The sequence below is a fragment of the Syngnathus acus genome, chromosome 15 (genome assembly GCF_901709675.1).
Source record: "Syngnathus acus chromosome 15, fSynAcu1.2, whole genome shotgun sequence".
In the NCBI taxonomy this organism is placed as follows: domain Eukaryota; kingdom Metazoa; phylum Chordata; class Actinopteri; order Syngnathiformes; family Syngnathidae; genus Syngnathus; species Syngnathus acus.
The window spans coordinates 13,286,015-13,303,597 of record NC_051100.1 but is presented as its reverse complement, the minus strand read 5'-3'; the positions used below and the strand labels follow the sequence as shown (position 1 = coordinate 13,303,597).

Below are 17,583 nucleotides of genomic sequence, written 5' to 3'. Positions count from 1 at the left end.
CATCCGAGTGACTTTGCATCCATGTCATCTCAAAGCGTGTAGGTGTACACCCATCAAGCACGACTTTTTTTTTTTGTCTTAACGGTAAGCCAACTCTCTTTTGGTCTCCTCCACTTGAAAGAAATCGGAATGTTTTCTACCGGTAGCTTCAAGTGTTTGCTGGAGTTCAGCTTTGACTGGCATGTAAAAGTTTCCCCAAAGACGTTGAGAGTAGTAAGAAGTTGTTGTTTTGTCAAACTATGCGTTGATGTCCTTAAAAACGTCTGACGTCAGCAGAGCGATGGAGGGGTGGGGGCATTTACAGGCTGCCGAGAGCGGCAGAAAGTCTCTTTTATGGTCAAACTTTTCATTTTACCAAATAAAAATGCTCCTGTAAAAAAATAATATATATTTTCTTTGACTCTCTGCAGGGTCACTTTGTCCCGTAAAAGCCTTCTTTAGCCTGCGTGCGGCACAGCACTGGTTTGGGCCCGAGGAAACCCAGTATCAGGCAAAAATACGATTTGCGTAAACCAAACCAAACTGTCACCGTCTAATTACGAGGGGAGAACATCGACCACATTTGTAATTAAAATGCAGTTGAGTTACGCTAATAACAACACAGTGCTGCCAGTGCCTTGGTCCAATACATTGATATGGCAGTGATAGGAACATTTCACAACGAAGTGTTTAATTATGGCTACAGCTGCAAACTAATTAAATTTTCAAGCACAACTAATGGCATGATTTCCATAGTTAACTTTATTGTTCTAAAATAGGATAGGTCATACAATAGGATACTTTTCAAGTTTGGTAATACTCTTGTAAAGTGGACTACCGTTTTTTTCCATGTATAATGCGCCCCCATGTATAATACGCACCCTATAGATGGCATGTCGATGCTGGAAAAAAGCCTGTACCCATGTATAATACGCACCCAAATTTTGACTCCTACTTAAGTCCGTAAACGTAAAATTATTTCAGAAAAAAGATCATCTTTGGGAACAACCGGTTGTTATTCTGCCGGTCAGTATCACTGCGCATGCGCTAGCAAACTCGATAGCGAAGAAATGTTTCGGATGTGTAGGGTACATTGTGACAGCAAACGAGCAGGTGATCGAGCAAGCGTCTGATATGAGAGCATTGTGTTCGTATGGAGCGTGTTTGAAGTGAACAGCAGAGAAGAAAGGAACAAGGCAAAGTGTTGTGAAATAAAATATTACCTGTAATACGCATTTAGGTAGAGAACTGAACTCTCGCCTTTATATAGCTGACGTGTCCAAAAAAAAAAAAAAAAAAAAAAGAAAATTGTACCCATGTATAATGCGCACCCCAGATTTTAGGGCAATAAATTAGTTAAATTTTGCGCATTATACAGGGAAAAAAACGGTAAACACATGAGAAAAGGAATGACACAATGTCCTTTAAATACAACACATGCTTCATTTTACAAAGAAATAGTAGCTTTCTTCTTAAAATCGCCTGCTTAATGCTAAGACGCAATGTAAAATACCATCGCCGGCCTAACAAATTAGCATCAAATTCCCAGTCGGTGCATAGCTTCACAAAAGGAATATTCAGGCACTATTCAGGCTGAAGGAACACAGAAAATCTATGGCAAAAATGCTCATAGGCATAAATCCTTCCTACTTTGTGAAAAATGAATTATGCAGGTGTGTCATCTGCATGCGTGCACCAAGAGGCCAAGGCACGCACAGCAGGAACACAACGACTGCACAAAGATGTACAAATGAGAGCGGCAGAGCAAGGCCAATCCACGGACACGCCTTGATCACGTGTTAAAAACATTTGTGGCGTTTAAGGGCCCTAATTTTACCCCAATGAATAGATCATTTTACTTACTTTTTCTTGTCACGCCTCCACCCCACCATCGTAGCTTTGATGTAGCTTGATTACAGTTCCTATTTTATTGTCGAGCTTAGCTTATTTTACTATAGCTAGCTACTAGGGGTGTAACGATTCATCGATACACATCGATTAATCGATATAATGCTCTACGATTTGTTGGCATCGATGCTAAACGTAAACATCGATCTATATCGCCCGTTTTTGACCTCGGACATTAGACGCGACTTTATTTTGAAATCCAGTTCATTGTTGCTTGCTTCCTCTTTCCGGGAGCAGTGCGCGGCGTGTTGTGTTGTGAGCAGAGCAGGCACGTGAAAGGGGAGCCGACAACTACGCGGCTCCTGGGCTGGTGCTATGGAATGAATGTATAGTTATGTATTATGTATAGTTCTCTGGTATTGCAAGAGAATGTTTTTTTTTTTTTGCATTTGGATTAGAACATATGGTCAAGGTGTAATGTTTACTACATTCATTATAAAGAACTTATTTTTGTTTTGTAATTAAATAGTTCAGTAATGCACTTTAAAGTTAATGGTATTACAAAAAAAGAAAGAATATTCATTTTTCTTTACTGACTTATATGAGAAAAAACATAAGAATTTGATCAAGTTCAGTGTTAAAATAAGCACTTTGTATACTACAATACTCTTGTAATTTCCTAAATAAAGAGTTTGCAGTACCTTGTTGATTTTGCGTATGAATTGTTATAAATCAGGATATTGTTCTATATCGATCGTAGAGCACTATATCGTGATGTATCGTGAATGAATCACAGCAGGCTTTAAGATATCGGCAAATATCGTATCGTGGTTCTTTGTATCGATATGATATCCTATCGTGACAAAACCCGCGATTTACACCCCTAGTAGCTACCATACTCTGCTGAAATGTAGCTGAGCTACATTTACTGTAATATAGCTTATAATTTAGCTCACTCCAACTAGCTTGCCCACTCTGTGTGCGTGTGTGTGTGCGTGTGTGTGTGTGTGTGTGTGTGTGCGCATGCGAGCACACATTCATGCTGTGGGAATAAAATACAATTTTCTTCTCCTCGCACTCGTCAAGTGTATCCCTGCAGAGCTCACAGATGTTCGTTCTGACTAAAAATGACGACTCACCTCAAACTACTCTTTGGAACTTCTGCTTTTTTGCCACCTTCGGTCTTTAAAAAAGCCCCACAAAGTGGGCCGCCTCTACCTCCCCACCGCCGCAGTCCTTCAATGTGATTGACGTGCGTAAAATAATGGCTAACCGCTATTCATGCCACATCATTTTCTTTTAATTGCCTCTCATAAAATATGCATGGGCCATAAAACTCACAAGCTGAATAGTTTGCACGCACAAGCGACAGTTGTTGGCACTCTAGCGTCAATAAGACATTATTAGCGAAGATAAGCGGACACTTATGCCCAGCGTTAGCGTCTGTGCTAGCACGAATGCTAATGATCTGTTAGCCCGCCCATTTTGATTAGTCAATAACAATCTAATTACAGCGACATCACGGTACTTAGCGGCCAACTCGGACTTTGCGTTGAGGCCGGTTCGCCAGGCAGAGGTGCTGACAGCTAACAGCTAGTGATTGCTTTCGTGGCTCAAAACAATTCGCCACAAATCGTTCTTTGAGTACTCAAACATAGCACTTCTACTCAAGAATTTTAAAAGATTTCCACGTGCTTGTATTTTGTATGACTTTAGGAAAATTCGCCACATTTCAGCAAGAAAGATTGACATTTTGTTTCTTTTGATTACTGTCACACGCCTTAGCGGACCAAATATGACTTTAACAGTATATCGTGGGAACAAAATATTTGTTGTTCATTACTTTCTGGCACTGGCTTTAGGTTGTTTCAGAAGAAAATAGCATGCGTTAGCATGATGTCACCAATCAGCCTCCATTTTGTCAGTGCACAATGAACTTGCGGCGAAGCTGCTGATAAAATATGAAAATCCTCCGAGTGTGAAGCGGTAATGAGAAGATGAAATGATTGAAGATGAAACATGATCCATCATGCCCAACCATGTTAAGCGTTTATTTGTGTGAATGCTGAGAGAGTGAAACGCAAAGCACGGAAACGGCGCGTAATAGCGTCGCCATTATTCAAGCGAGTCAAACTCAATCAAAGGCTGACTTGCCCGCGACGGCTGGAATATTGTTTTTCTGCCGCTGAAACGCTAATCACTTGTGAAATATGACAAATACTTGGGCTGAGTCAAAGGCAAACACAAGACAGTCGGATCCCACAACCACTGACACAGTGAGCCTTCTTTATCGCGTGGAATAGGTTCAATATGTCACTCCGCGTTGAAATTTAATGTAAGACACCTGACGCAAAAGGGAATCATACATTGTATCTTAAAAAAACTGATGTGCAACCAAAACATGTAATTTTGTGTACTGAGCACCCATTAGCCTAATGCTAACATATAATATAAAATACCATCACCAGGTAACGGATATTGGCATAAATCCCAGTGACTTTAAACCTTCAAATGTTTTATAATACTGGACATAAATGATTTATTTATTTGTTTTACTACTTGTTTTGAAGTTTGAGGTGTCACAAAAGAAAGCAAAGGCAAATAAAAAATAAGCTTTTTTGTCTCCACTTACTTTAAAGCAAACCACGCTCCAACGTTAATTTCAAAAGAATGGAAAAAGCTAAGAGTACATCTTGTCACCAAAGGAAATGTGCTGAATCAAAATCCGGTGCAGCGGTTTTTGTGGGCTGGACTGGATGGGTGGAATTTCAATTACTTTTGCTGGGGAAAATTGGTTTGATATAGCAGTCACGTAACAAATTCAACTCGCAAGTCAAGATAGCATTAACGTTCGGTTTCTGGGTAATAACGGCTTCATGATTGGATTGCACTTATCTGACTGGAGGAAGTACAAGTACTGAGAATGACAATTAGTTTCCTGGAAGTACGTATGGGTACCAGAGAAACGTCTGCCAGGACCGCTTTACACCTCCAAGACCAATGTGGACTCCATTGCATGAAGATTTATTGTCAATCAGTCGTCACTGGCGGCCTTGGCGGGGAGAGATCTCCATTTCTTCGCCCTCCTCCTCCCGTGGCGCATTCTTCTCCCCCCGGATTGACGAGAGTCAGTCGTCCGTCTTGATTTTGGGCGCTGCTGATGTTTGTGTTCTCCAGCTCAACAAGTGAAACGTCACCTGTCAAAACCCGGCGTCCGACTCCTCCAGCGGCCAAATTCTGACAGGGATGTTTGTTGCGCTCTATCCTGTCCAGTGTGTTGACGTGGCTGCAGGATAAATGAGCCTCAAACTGTCGGCGTGTGGCTCTGTGTGTGTGTGTGCGCTTGAAGCCCACATGTTGAATGATGTCACGGGGCTGACACTGACACTGGCAAGACCTGACTCAAGCCACCTCGGAACAGCAAGGCTATCACACCGCAATCGGGGGAATCCACAGTACAATCCAAGGGGACAAAACAACACACAACTTGCTCTGAAGTAGTTTAGCATCAATATCTACCCAATAACCCGCCAGACGTGTCATACTCAGCAGAAATGGCAATTATGAAATTCAATCGACGGATGTGTTTTGCCAGTCTAATGGGGTTGTGATGAGTTCTGCTCAGACCAACTTCAGTGGATGGAAAATGATGTTGTGGGCCAGCTGTGGGTCTAATGTATTTGCCCCCGAGCCCATAAATGGGGGTCGGCTGTAATTCAAAGGATCACCACCAGGAGAGTGTGAGACGGCTTTTCTGTTCTGCGCCAGTTCAGACGTCAAAGCACATCAGAGCAAAAAGTATCCGAGCAAAAGCACGCAAATCTGTCCCCGATGGGCTGTAAGCAGTGCGGACATCACCGCAACGGGATTAGACACTTAAAAGCGCACCGAGAGAAGTGTTTGGACGACAGTAATAACGCAGCCGTCCGTGACCGGACAGCCATTTTGTACTTCCTTTAAAAAAGCTCCCCTGAGGTCCAAGAGCCATTTTGACACTTTCCTCCTCCATCCACCTTCTGCTGCTTGACGTCTTGAGACCGTGACGACTTATCGGTCCAGTAGTTTGCAAGGAATTGCACTGTGATGAGCCACAAAGCCTCCAGCTGCTCACGTGCACGTCTGACGTATCCAGATTGTAGCCGCTCCAAGTCAATGAATTGTTTTTATGGTGGATCTAGCCATAAATCTTGTGTGCGTGCATGATATCATCCGATTGAAACTCCGAGCGGTGCTGCTAAAATGAAAGCGCCTATAAAAAAATTCCAAGCGTGAGCAGAGCGGTCTTCAAGTCGCTGGTGCCAAGCAACCAAGAAAAAATACTTTCACCCTTATGTAAAGTTCGTTTTCCAAACACATATCGATTCTTCGCTTCACCCATTTGAGCCCTTTTCAAAAATGATTCCAACAAGTTTTGCTGCCAAAATGCCGATCCATTCAATTCCTCTTCCCTTGGACCCAGGTCTCGCCGAAGCTGGCAAAACATTTTCATGACCGGCTTACGTTCCAGTACACGCTATCGCTTTGACTGCAAAATCTCCCGCTTCTCACCGTCAGCGACAAGTTGAGCCAGAGAATGGTACACATTTTGTTCAATCCTGCTTAAAACGAGTAAAAGGGCAAACGGGTCGAGCCCTAACACATGCTACGTTCGACTTAACTTTGACCCAGGCCATGAATATCCTCACGATACTAGTCTAGGGATACTGATTACAATAACGGTGCCTATGGAATCCTGACATATCATGGAAAATACTCTTTTTAAATTGATTTTCTTGTGTATTTGGAGCTTCCAAGAGTGTAGAAAAGTGTAATACCCTCCAGGTGCTGCAGAGATACTTTTATGATCTGTTGGGTGGCTATTTTCTACTCTGTTCAGTTTTCTCCATTTTCTTATCTATTACATCACATCCGTTGGGGTGGGACAAACCAAACAAGGTATTTCACAAATCCACCATCTTTATTACTCAGAGAGATTTTTGTATTAGTAGTTGATGGTTCAGTTCCTTCAATCTATGGAAACGACGGACACAGTAAAGGGGTGAGCTTTGTGCTCTATGTTTTGACTTCTTATGGGTGTATTTTGAGTAGTTGTATCAGATGAATTGCATCAAAGGTGCTGTATTATTCTTGGGGAACACAATAATGTGTTAAATGCATTCTTTAGCTTCTCGGTAACGCTAGCGCTAGCATTAGCTTACTTCGTGGCTTGACCGCAGTGCTTGTTTACGAGACGTTCATAAATATTGTGAGGGGATTTATTTTAATACGTGTTATGTAAGGACAAGTCTCTGCCGGTGATATCTTTTAATCAATCAAAAAGTTTCGAAGGTGCTGTATTATTCTTGGGGAACACAGTAATGTGTGAATGCATTCGTAGCGTCTCGCTAACGCTAACTTTAGCTTACTGGTTAACTTGACTTGCAGTGCTTGTTTACATGCTGTGTTCATAAATATTGTGAGGGGATTTATTTTGTTACGTGTTATGTTTGTAGGGACAAGTCTTCTGCCGTTGACATCTTTTAATAAACTACGGTGACCAGACGTCCTCTTTTCCCCGGACATGTCCTACTTTTCAGCCCCAAAAGTCTGTCCGGAGGGAATTTCAAAAACTGTCCGGGATTTTGTTCGACTGCCTCTCATGTACAGTACATTGTCAATAGAATTCCCACTGAGACAGCACGTAGAGCGCCGCAGCGTCACTAGAGAGACGATCTACAATTCTACATTCGTATATTCTTCTCTAGTTTTTCCTCGTCTTTTACGTTTTTTACTCCACTTTTGGGAGTTTACTACTGTTGAACGTTGCGGACAGACCATCCCTGGTATTTCGTCCACGTCGCTGTCTGGCTCTCAGCGGAGGCTTCGTGGCCGTTTGTCTACCGTCGATCATCGGACACGTATGGCTGCGGATCAAGAGGTTTGTACGGCTTCGTGCGCCAACTGCACCCTTCTCTTAGAGAGGTTGTCCCTGCTCGAGGGACGTGTCCGCCAGCTAGAGCAGAATAGTGCGATAACAGTAGATGTGGCGGACACAGACACGGACTGTAGTCAGCCCGCTAGCCCAGTTAGCATTAGCCCCAAGCGGCTTGTTAATCGCGATGAGCCAGGTAAGACGCATAGCCGTCCAAAGTCATCTCGGTCTACTGGCCCTCGCACTTTGGTCATAGGTGACTCCATTACCTGAAATATTACGCTTATTACGCTTATTTCCTGAGCGCGGCACCGCTGCTGCTCACTGCTCCCCTCTCCCCCAGGGGATGGATTAAAATCACATGGGGATGGGTTAAATGCAGAGGACAAATTTCACCACACCCAGATGTGTGTGTGACGATCATTGGGACTTTAACTTTAACTTTAAAAATCCAGCCACGGTAATGTGTATTCCGGGGGGGCAGAGCACCCGACATAGAAGCTAATCTTAGGGAGCTGACTCGCAATAGGCCTAGTCAACAGCGTAGTTCCAACAACACTAGCTACTCGGACATAGTGATACACGTCGGCGCCAATGATGTTAGGATGAGACTATCAGAGATCACAAAGAAAAACATAGCGAGGACTTGTGATCTCGCCAGAAAGATGAGTCGGCATCAAGTATTTGTCTCTGGCCCCCTGCCTGGGAGAGGCACTGATGAGAGGTTTAGTAGATTAGTGTCCCTTAATCGATGGATGGCTGGGTTCTGTAAAAAGCAGTTCCATGTTAACGCCTGTTTGGTTATAGCCCATGTTGTTTTCCTCAGGGTATGTCCTATCCAGCTCCACTTCCTCCTCAAACCTGTATCTCTATTGTTTCTTGTTTGGTGCGGTCCCATAGGCTGGTGTTGCTGATGTGGTTTGGCCAGATGATCCTGAGGATGCCGTCTTAGGCAATGGTTTGTGAGGTTTTTTGCAGTTTAGCTGGTGATGTGTTTTGTGGTCCTCCATGTTTCTGATCCATATAGCAGCACTGTTTTGACGTTGGAGTTAAAGATTTTGAATTTAGTATTGAGTGAAATGGTTTTGGTTTTCCAGATCTTATCTAATATGTTGAAAGCTGTTCTTGCTTTCCCTATTCTTGATTTCACATCTTCCTCCGTTCCACCGTCCACTGCAATTACACTTCCTAGGTATGTTGAATTTGTCTACCTCTCCAGTGGGCAGCCCCTGAGGTTGATGGGTTTGTGTTTTTGTGTTTACTCGCATTACTTGATTTTTACTCCGTTTATTTTTAGTCCCAGTCCTGCTGCTGTTTTTTCGAGGTCATTGAGTTTTCTCCTGTATCTGTGGGTGGCTGTGTGAGAGTAGAGCAATATCGCAACAAAGTCCAGGTCTGTCTAGTTGTTTCTGTCAAAGTTCATTGGATGCCTGTCTTTTTATGTGGGTAGTTTGTTTCATGATCCAGTCAATGCATAGGAGGAATAGAAAGGGGGAAAGTAGAACATCCCTGTTTCACTCCAGGAGCACGGTGAATGTTTCTGTGTTGGTCCCTGGTGCAGCACTTGGCACTGCATGTCCTGGTATAAGCTTTTGATGATGTTGATGAACTTATGGGGTATTCCGTAATGTGCCATTAAGCTCCATAATAGCTTCCGGTCTACGCTGTCAAATGCCTTTTCGAAGTCTTTGAAATTTACTTAAGCCGGGGTGTTCCATTCTTTCGATTGTTCTATAATGATCCGAAGGGTAGCACTTTGGTCAATACATGATCTTCCATTTCTGAAACCAGCTTGATTTTCTCTGAGCTCCTCGTCAACCCCTTTCCGTAGTCTTCCTAAGATGATGCGGCTTAGCACTTTGCTCGGTGTTGATAGCATCATGATGCCTCTGTAGTTGTTGCAGTCTCTAAGGTCTCCTTTTTTGGGGATGACAGCAATAAGCCCATCTTTCCAGTCCGCTGGTATGTTTTCTTCCTCCTCCCATATTTTCCTGATGAGTGTGTGGAGCATAGTGGTTGTAGTTTCAACATCCGCCTGTCGGGCCTCTGCTGGGATTTCATCTGGCCCTGCGGCTTTGCCACGTCGGAGCATCATGATAGCCCTCTTTACCTCAGATCTTGTTGGGGGGGCGCAATTGATTTTGAGTTGGTGCGCTGCTGGTGGGATCTCTATTACTTGGTCGGGCGGTGGTTTATTCAACAGCTCGCTGAAATGCTCTGTCCACCTTTGGTGTTGTTCCTCCTTGGTGGTGAGTAGTCGTCCCTCTTTATTCCGGATTTGTGTGTTGTTCTGTCTGAACTTCCCAGCTAGTTTCCTGGTGGTCATGTAGAGTTCCTTGAGATTGTTTTGTGCTGCTGCTTCCTGTGCTTCTTTAGCCAGTGCCTCAATGTAGTTTTTCTTGTCCCGTTTGGCACTTTTCCTTACTTCCTTGTTTGCTTCCTCGTAGTCCTTGTGGGCTGCGGTCTTTCTCGCTCGTATCTTGCATTTGTTTAGTGTGTCCTTTTTGGCCCTCCTTTCTTCAATTGTTTTCCAGGTTTCTGTTGACAGCCAAGGTTTATGGTTTGTTGTCCTTTTCCCTAAAACTTCCAGACAGGTCTCCTTCCATACACTTTTCAGGCTGTTCCAGTACTCCTTCACTGGTTGTTCTTGCAGGGCTTGAAACCTGTTCTGGAGGGTGGTTTTATACAGCTCAGTTGTTCCAATGTCCTGGAAGAGCTGGATGTTGTACTTTGTTCTGTTCCCAGCAGGGGTATTTAGGCTTTGCAGTCACGTGGTTTTATCACGTGATTTTGTGTTATGCCGCCATCTTGGCGGTCAACTCGTCAGCTCGTTCCTACGTGTTTGTATGGATTGTCTGATTTCTGCGCTACGTTTTCAACCGATTTCTCCGAATTATGGCTGATTTGCTATCAACTAAGTTAGGCATTTGGATGAAGACTCCAAGAAACGTTACAGAGAGAAGTTGAACCTTGTTGGCACAACGGATCCGTACCTTTTACCGAGAAACATGCTAAAATCGCCCGAGCATTTTGCAACAGCCGACCTGCCTGAACGCTCATATCCAGATATTTATAATTACCTCGTCGATTTGTTTTGTAATGGCATTTCATAACTTGACATATTAAAAAACTGAATAGAGTGAAATCTTCAGATACTGTACCTGTCTGTTCAAGTTGCTACCATTTTTATTTTTTGTTATTTTTGCATGATGCCACATCTGATTGGCTTGAAAACTTAACCAATAAAAATTTAACCTTGTGCCAATGGCTTGAAAACGTTACCAATGTAGATTTTACCTTTTGCCAAAATGAAGTAACAAAAACCCTCTTGTTAAAAAATGCTACATTAAAAAAATTTGTTTCACAGGTTCATAATAATTTTTTGGGAAATTTCCTAATGCATTCACTCGAGAATTAATTGTTCAATTCCAATATGAAGTTCAATATTTACATTGATAACGTTTTCAAGCCAATCAGATGAAGCATCATGAAAAAATAAACACAAATAAAAACGGGGGGGTGAACTGAAGAAATCATCCCATTCCCTGCCTTGCTGCTCTTGCTGCCTTTCTAAAAATGCACCCAGCATTTTCAACAATCATATTTGTATCATCCCATATTGTATTATTTCACATTTTGTGAAACAAATCAGGGGTGATACTTGTTTACACACCTGATATGAAGTCCCTCATTGCATATCCTTGTGTAAATCGTAGGTTTCCATCGTTCACGACGAATATCCGCGATCCATTATCACGTTTTTCATGTTCGCCGGAAATCTATAGAAGCTAAGATTTGGTTTATCGCCTCGTCTATTGCTACATCCAACAGCACAGCAGGTATCCGGCATTTTTAAGCTCAAATAGCAGCAGATATAACAAGAAAGCGTGTGTGAGTCGTAGACCGGCACTGAAAAGTTGACCGCCAAGATGGCCGCCAAGCTAATGTGGGTAGCTTGATGACGTCAGCTGCAAAGCCTCTATTGCGGCGCTTTAGCTTGAGTTGGAGTTTTGCAGCCAGTAAGTGGTGGTCTGATCCCGCGTCTGCCCCCCCTCTTTACTCTCACATCCAGGAGTCTGAACTTCCGGTTGATGCATATGTGGTCAATCTGGTTTTCGGTAGTGTGGTCGGGAGATATCCAGGTGGCTTTATGAATGTGTTTATGGGGGAATATGGTGCCTCCTATGACCAGGTTGGTGTCAGCACATATGTCTGAAAATCTTTCCCCATTTTCGTTCATGGTGCCAAGTCCATGTCTTCCCATGGCCAGTTCGTATCCATTGTTGTTGTTTCCCACCTTGGGATTCATGTCGCCCATGAGTAAGGTTAGGTCTTTTTCCTTCCTGGACTGGAGTAGATGTTGTAGTTGGTTATAGAAATTATCCTTCATTTCCTCCTCTGCATTGTTGGTAGGTATGATTTGAAGGTTGATTCTTTTATGGGTGGTTTGGAATCTTGCAGTGATAATTCTTGAGCTGATGGGCTCCCAACTGATGAGGGCCTGTTGTGCTTCTTTGGAGAGCATGAGCGCCACTCCTTCTGTGTGTGGTGCTGCTTCCTCTGCATGTCCAGAGTAGAGAATGTACTCGCCACTGGCTAGTTTGACATCACCTGTCTGGGTCCATCTGGTTTCGCACAGGCCAAGAATGGAAACCTTGTATCTTCTCATCTCTCCAGCAATGACTGTTGTTTTTCCTGCTGCGAACGTGGTCCTGATGTTCCAGGTTGCTATGTTGGTCGGTTTCCTAGGGGATAGCAGATTCCACCGCACCCCCTCCAAATGGTTTTCAGCATGCGGCTTCATTTCCTCTTCAGCTTGTATGCTTGAAGAGTCTACATCTCCTAGGTTGTGGGGTTTCTTTTTCTTCATCAATGTTTCTGTAATCGTTTTTAAATCCACTACACGGGTGATTGGCTCATGAGCTTTACATTTGCCCTATTTGCCAGCTTGACCTGTTACCACCTCTCACGACGGGGACGTTAGGGTTGGATTTTGAGAGGTTTTCTCTGATCATTACTTAATAAAAGTTGAAATTTTAGTTCTTTGTCAAAGACAAGAGAGCAATCAGAATTATAGCAGCCGTAATATTAACTCCATGACTGCAACTGCCTTATCTGAGTTACTGTCGCCGGCAACTGCCATATTTCCCGCATATATCGGCTCTATTGATAATCTTACAAATGAATTCAATGTGACATTGTTAAATGCCATCGACTCTGTGGCGCCGCTACGTCTGAAAACTCGCCGTAGATTGCCTACTCCGTGGTTCACAGATGAAACACGTAGCTTAAGCAATTATGTAGAAAGCATGAGCGCAAATGGCGTTTAACCAAACTTGAGGTTTTCCATCAGGCATGGCGTGACTGCCTCCTCAAGTATAAAGATGCGCTTATCTTAGCAAAAACTCGCTATTTTTCGCAAGTCATTAATCTCAATAAAAACAATCCTAAATACCTATTTGATACAGTGGCAAAGCTAACACTACACCAGCCGACCCCCGATAGCTCCTTCCACTCAGCTGACGAGTTCATGAAATTTTTCGCTCGAAAGATTGAATCCATTAGGGATGAGATCAAGATGACCATTCCAATCGCTCAGTTGAGACCGCCGATTACCGGCGCTGACGGTCATGCAATAACCCTCTCAAATTTTAAAAGCGTGTCCCTTGAAAGGCTTACACATTTTGTTAGTGCGGCTAAACAAACAACATGTTTACTCTACCCGCTTCCAGCCTACTATTTAAAGAATTATTTCAAATTTTAGGACCGTCCGTCTTAAATATAATTAATCTGTCTGTCTCTGGGATAGTGCCAACAGCCTTGAAAACTGCTATCATTAAACTGCTACTTAAGCGACCAAATCTTGACCCGGACTGTCTCAGTAATTATAGGCCAGTTTCAAACCTCCCATTCATAGCAAAACTTCTTGAAAAAGTAGTAGCGCAGCAGCTTATTGATTACATGGTCGCCAATAATCGATATGAATCTTTTCAGTCTGGTTTTAGAGCTAATCATTCCACTGAGACAGCACTTGCTAAAGTGACTAATGATCTCCTCATAGCTATGGATTCAAACACTTCATTGGTATTGTTACTACTCAATCTTAGTGCTGCCTTCGACACTGTAGACTTCGATATTTTATTAGAGCGGCTTAAAAGTTGTGTTGGTTTTTCAGGGTCAGCACTAGGCTGGTTCTATTCCTATCTATCAGACAGGACCCACCGAGTGGTCCATGGCAATACGTCCTCTGAGCTCTATAATGTTACGTGTGGTGTCCCACAGGGATCGGTACTCGGACCAATTCTATTTAATATTTATATGATTCCGCTTGGGGACATAATACGTAAATATAATATTAGTTTTCAATGCTACGCGGATGACACCCAATTATATATGCCGTTATCGATGACAGATCCGCGGGACTGTTGTAATCTTGAGGCGTGCCTTGCAGAGATCAAGCAATGGATGTCTCTCAACTTCCTTCGTCTTAACCCAGATAAAACTGAGATGTTGATAATTGGTCCAGCTCGTTATCAACACTTATTTAAGGAAACCACTATAACTATAGATAACCGTACTATCACTCAGAGCGATACTGTAACTAATCTCGGGGTAATATTTGACCAAACGCGCTCCTTTCAAAAGCACATTAAGAATATAACCAGAACTGCGTTTTTTCACCTTCGTAATATTGCTAAGATTCGTCCGATCCTCTCACCTGGTGATGCGGAAACTATTATACATGCGTTTATCACGTCGCGCCTGGACTACTGTAACGCATTATTCTCTGGTCTTCCTAAGCCCAGCATCAAAAGTCTACAGTTAGTACAAAATGCTGCTGCAAGGCTGCTCTCACGGACAAGAAAATTTGATCACATTACCCCAATATTAGCCAACTTACATTGGCTCCCGGTTCATTTAAGATTTGACTTCAAGGTTCATCTATTATGAGCGTCTTTGGGTTTTTGAAAAGTGCTATACAAATTTAATGAATTATTAATTATTATTATATCTCGTCGACCTAGTTGTTCCTTATGTTCCGTCTCGTAACCTTCGTTCGCAAAACGCTAGTCTTTTAGTGACACCGAGGGCCAACAAAATGTCTGCAGGGTCTAGAGTAGGGGTGTCCAACGTTTTTGCAAGGAGGGCCATATTTAGTAACGTGAAGGGGCCCGGGGGCCAATTTTTGTTGTTGCTTCTCTCCCGGGGGGGGGGGGGGGGGGGGGGGGGGGGTGTACTAGTGGGACGTCCAACGCTGCGCGTTCCCTTCTTTTCCGGGGGGGGGGGGGGGGGGGCGTGGCTAGTGTGACGTCCAACGCTGCGCGTTCCCGTCTCTTCCGGGGGGGGGGCGGGTGCTAGTGGGACGTCCAACGCTGCGCGTTCCCTTCTCTTCCGGGGGGGGGGGGGGGGGCTAATCGGACGTCAAGCGCTTTGTGTGGCGGGCTCCATCTAGTGTGGAAACTGAGAAGTGCTCAAGCTGTTGTGCGGGCCACATTCAATTATGTTTTCAGAATTTGCTGCGGGCCGTAGTTTGGACACCCCTAGTCTAGAGCATTTTCCATTCGGGCTCCAGAGCTTTGGAATGCCCTACCAATGGATATTAGAACTGCTACCTCAATAGAAACATTTAAGACACGTTTAAAGACACATTTCTATGATATGGCCTTTAATTAACCTGTAGTGGCCGATTCGGCTGGAGTTTGTTTTCGCTCCCTCTCCCTATCCCCCCTCCCCCCACCCCTCCCCGGCTGGGGAGGTGGTTAGGTGACACCCAAGCTGACAGCGGCTATCTGGATTCTCGTGGACCAATTCAGGATGAGGGAACTGCAGCGGATTACCCTCCTCGAAGACACTGCCAGGACAATCGAGGGCACCTCCGGCAGCTCTTCGCTTTGATTTGGACATCCACTTTTTCATTGAGTTTCATATTACGTATTTTATGTGCCCTCTCTGCATCCATTGCAGCCTGGTGATCCTGAAAGGGGGATCCTTCCATCTGTGGTCACTTCTCAAGGTTTCTCATTTTTCCCCTGGTAGGGTTTTTTTGAGTTTTTCCTTGCCCTTTTGGGAGCTTAAGATCAGGGGATGCTTTGAGAATAATTGTCAATTGTTTGTCTATGTGAAGCCCTTTGAGACTGCTTGTGATTTAGGGCTATACAAATAAACTTGACTTGATAAACTTGACTTTGTTCCATTTCACTCCATTCCAGGTTTCTTTGTAATCGTTTGCAAATAAGTCACGCCCTTCTCCTCAAATCTAGCCACCTTGCTGATTGTGTGCGTGTGTGTGCATGAGGAGGAAGTAGGCGACTGCTTGCCAGCGAGTGGAGACAATTCCGAAACGAAAATGCATCTTTACAGAGGAATTAAAAAAAAATTGCCTGCTTTTGCCAGGGTCGTGATGCATATGAAGCTGAGTGCCTAACGTGTAAGGCAGGCATCCCCCCCACCCCGCTTCCTCCCCCCTAAAAATAAAAAACATCTCTCAGGCCCCCCCGAGCCCCCCCCAAACCCCCACCCCCAGGTGTCCTCGAAACGTCCTCGAAAATATGAGAAGGTGTCCTCTTTTTCAGCAACCCAAATCTGGTCACCCAAAATAAACCAAAATGTTTGCAGCGGAAGTAAACGCTACCTCGGCTAAAAAACAACAAATATGTCGATCGGAAAGGGTGGCGCACATCTTGCGGCCTGGAGGGTGTGAAGTATCTCATTTGCATTTATAGAGACCGCACCAAAACGGCTTGCTCTGAGACGCACCTCAGAACAAGTAGAAAAGAGGGACCTGTGATGGTATCAAAATGAGGAATGAGACAAAAGCATTGCTGTTCCACTTTGTATAGACCACAACTGAATGAATGTATTACCATTATACGTGGGGTTTAAAGTATCAGTACTCACAGCAACAGCCAATACCAGGATTGGCCACCCATTTTGCGGCCGTTTTACGATCAGGAGCCAGAAATTTTAAAGGAGAATGATAGATAATTGCAATTAAAAAAAAAAAAAAAACACTAAACAACATTTGTGTCTGCCTTTTATACTTTGATTTCAGTAGAGCCATCATACTACTTATTTTTCTTAAGTACAGCGTGTGAGTACTTTCTCCACCTCTACTTAAAGCCAAGCTGTGACGCGATGCCATTTATGGTAAAGCTGCCACCTGGACTCATCACGTCTGGTCTCATTCCGTCTCTCTGAGTACAAAAACAACTCTTAGCCACGCAGCTGGGCGTAAAGAAAGCTGCAAATCAAGGATTAGTCGCTTAGCTCAGCGGCTGGAGGTGCGCTCAAAACGCTAAAGTTGCGTCTCCGCACAGACGTCAGACAAATTAGGTCGCTGCGACTCAGCGTCCCCCGAGCCACTTTAGCTCTGGATCGCTAAAGCGAAAATGTCAGCTGTGCAATCGGAACCTTCTCACCCGAGACTTCCCGCTAAAATCGAGCCCATCCTTATTGAAACATACTGTGCATGCACCCGTAGCAGCCGTCCCCATAACGGTTCTATCATATTCATAGAGGCATCAACAAGGCAACAACTTACCTGTTGGCGGTCAAGTAGTCCAGGCAGTCGCGGTCCAGCGGAGCGCACAAGAAAGAGAAGAGAAGAGAAAAGGGTCAGTCAAACATCTGGAAGTAAATCGCTTCATATTTGAGCAATCGGGCATTAAATGGCACTGGAGCACAACATCAACATAACAAAACATCTGTGTGCAAAACATTGAGACTGGTGTGTGTGTGTGTGTGTGTGTGTGTGTGGGGGGGGGGGGGGGGGGGGGGGGTTAGCAGCCTCCCTCACTCCAACGCCTCATTGCCTCAACATGTGCGGGAGGAGCTGTCAGAAAATA

The 17,583-nt window shown here is 44.0% G+C and overlaps 1 protein-coding gene and 1 long non-coding RNA gene across 7 annotated transcripts in view; both read right to left on the bottom strand.

Moving 5' to 3' along the window:
- LOC119134898 (pro-neuregulin-3, membrane-bound isoform) overlaps positions 1-17,583 on the bottom strand; it is a 133,295-nt gene that overhangs the window by 55,619 nt on the left and 60,093 nt on the right. The window lies entirely within an intron of this gene.
- On the bottom strand, positions 6,891-16,198 carry LOC119134980. The gene is made up of 2 exons (XR_005100457.1): positions 15,919-16,198; positions 6,891-7,495 (listed from the first exon to the last, which is right to left on the bottom strand). It is a non-coding gene; the product is annotated as an uncharacterized LOC119134980 (long non-coding RNA).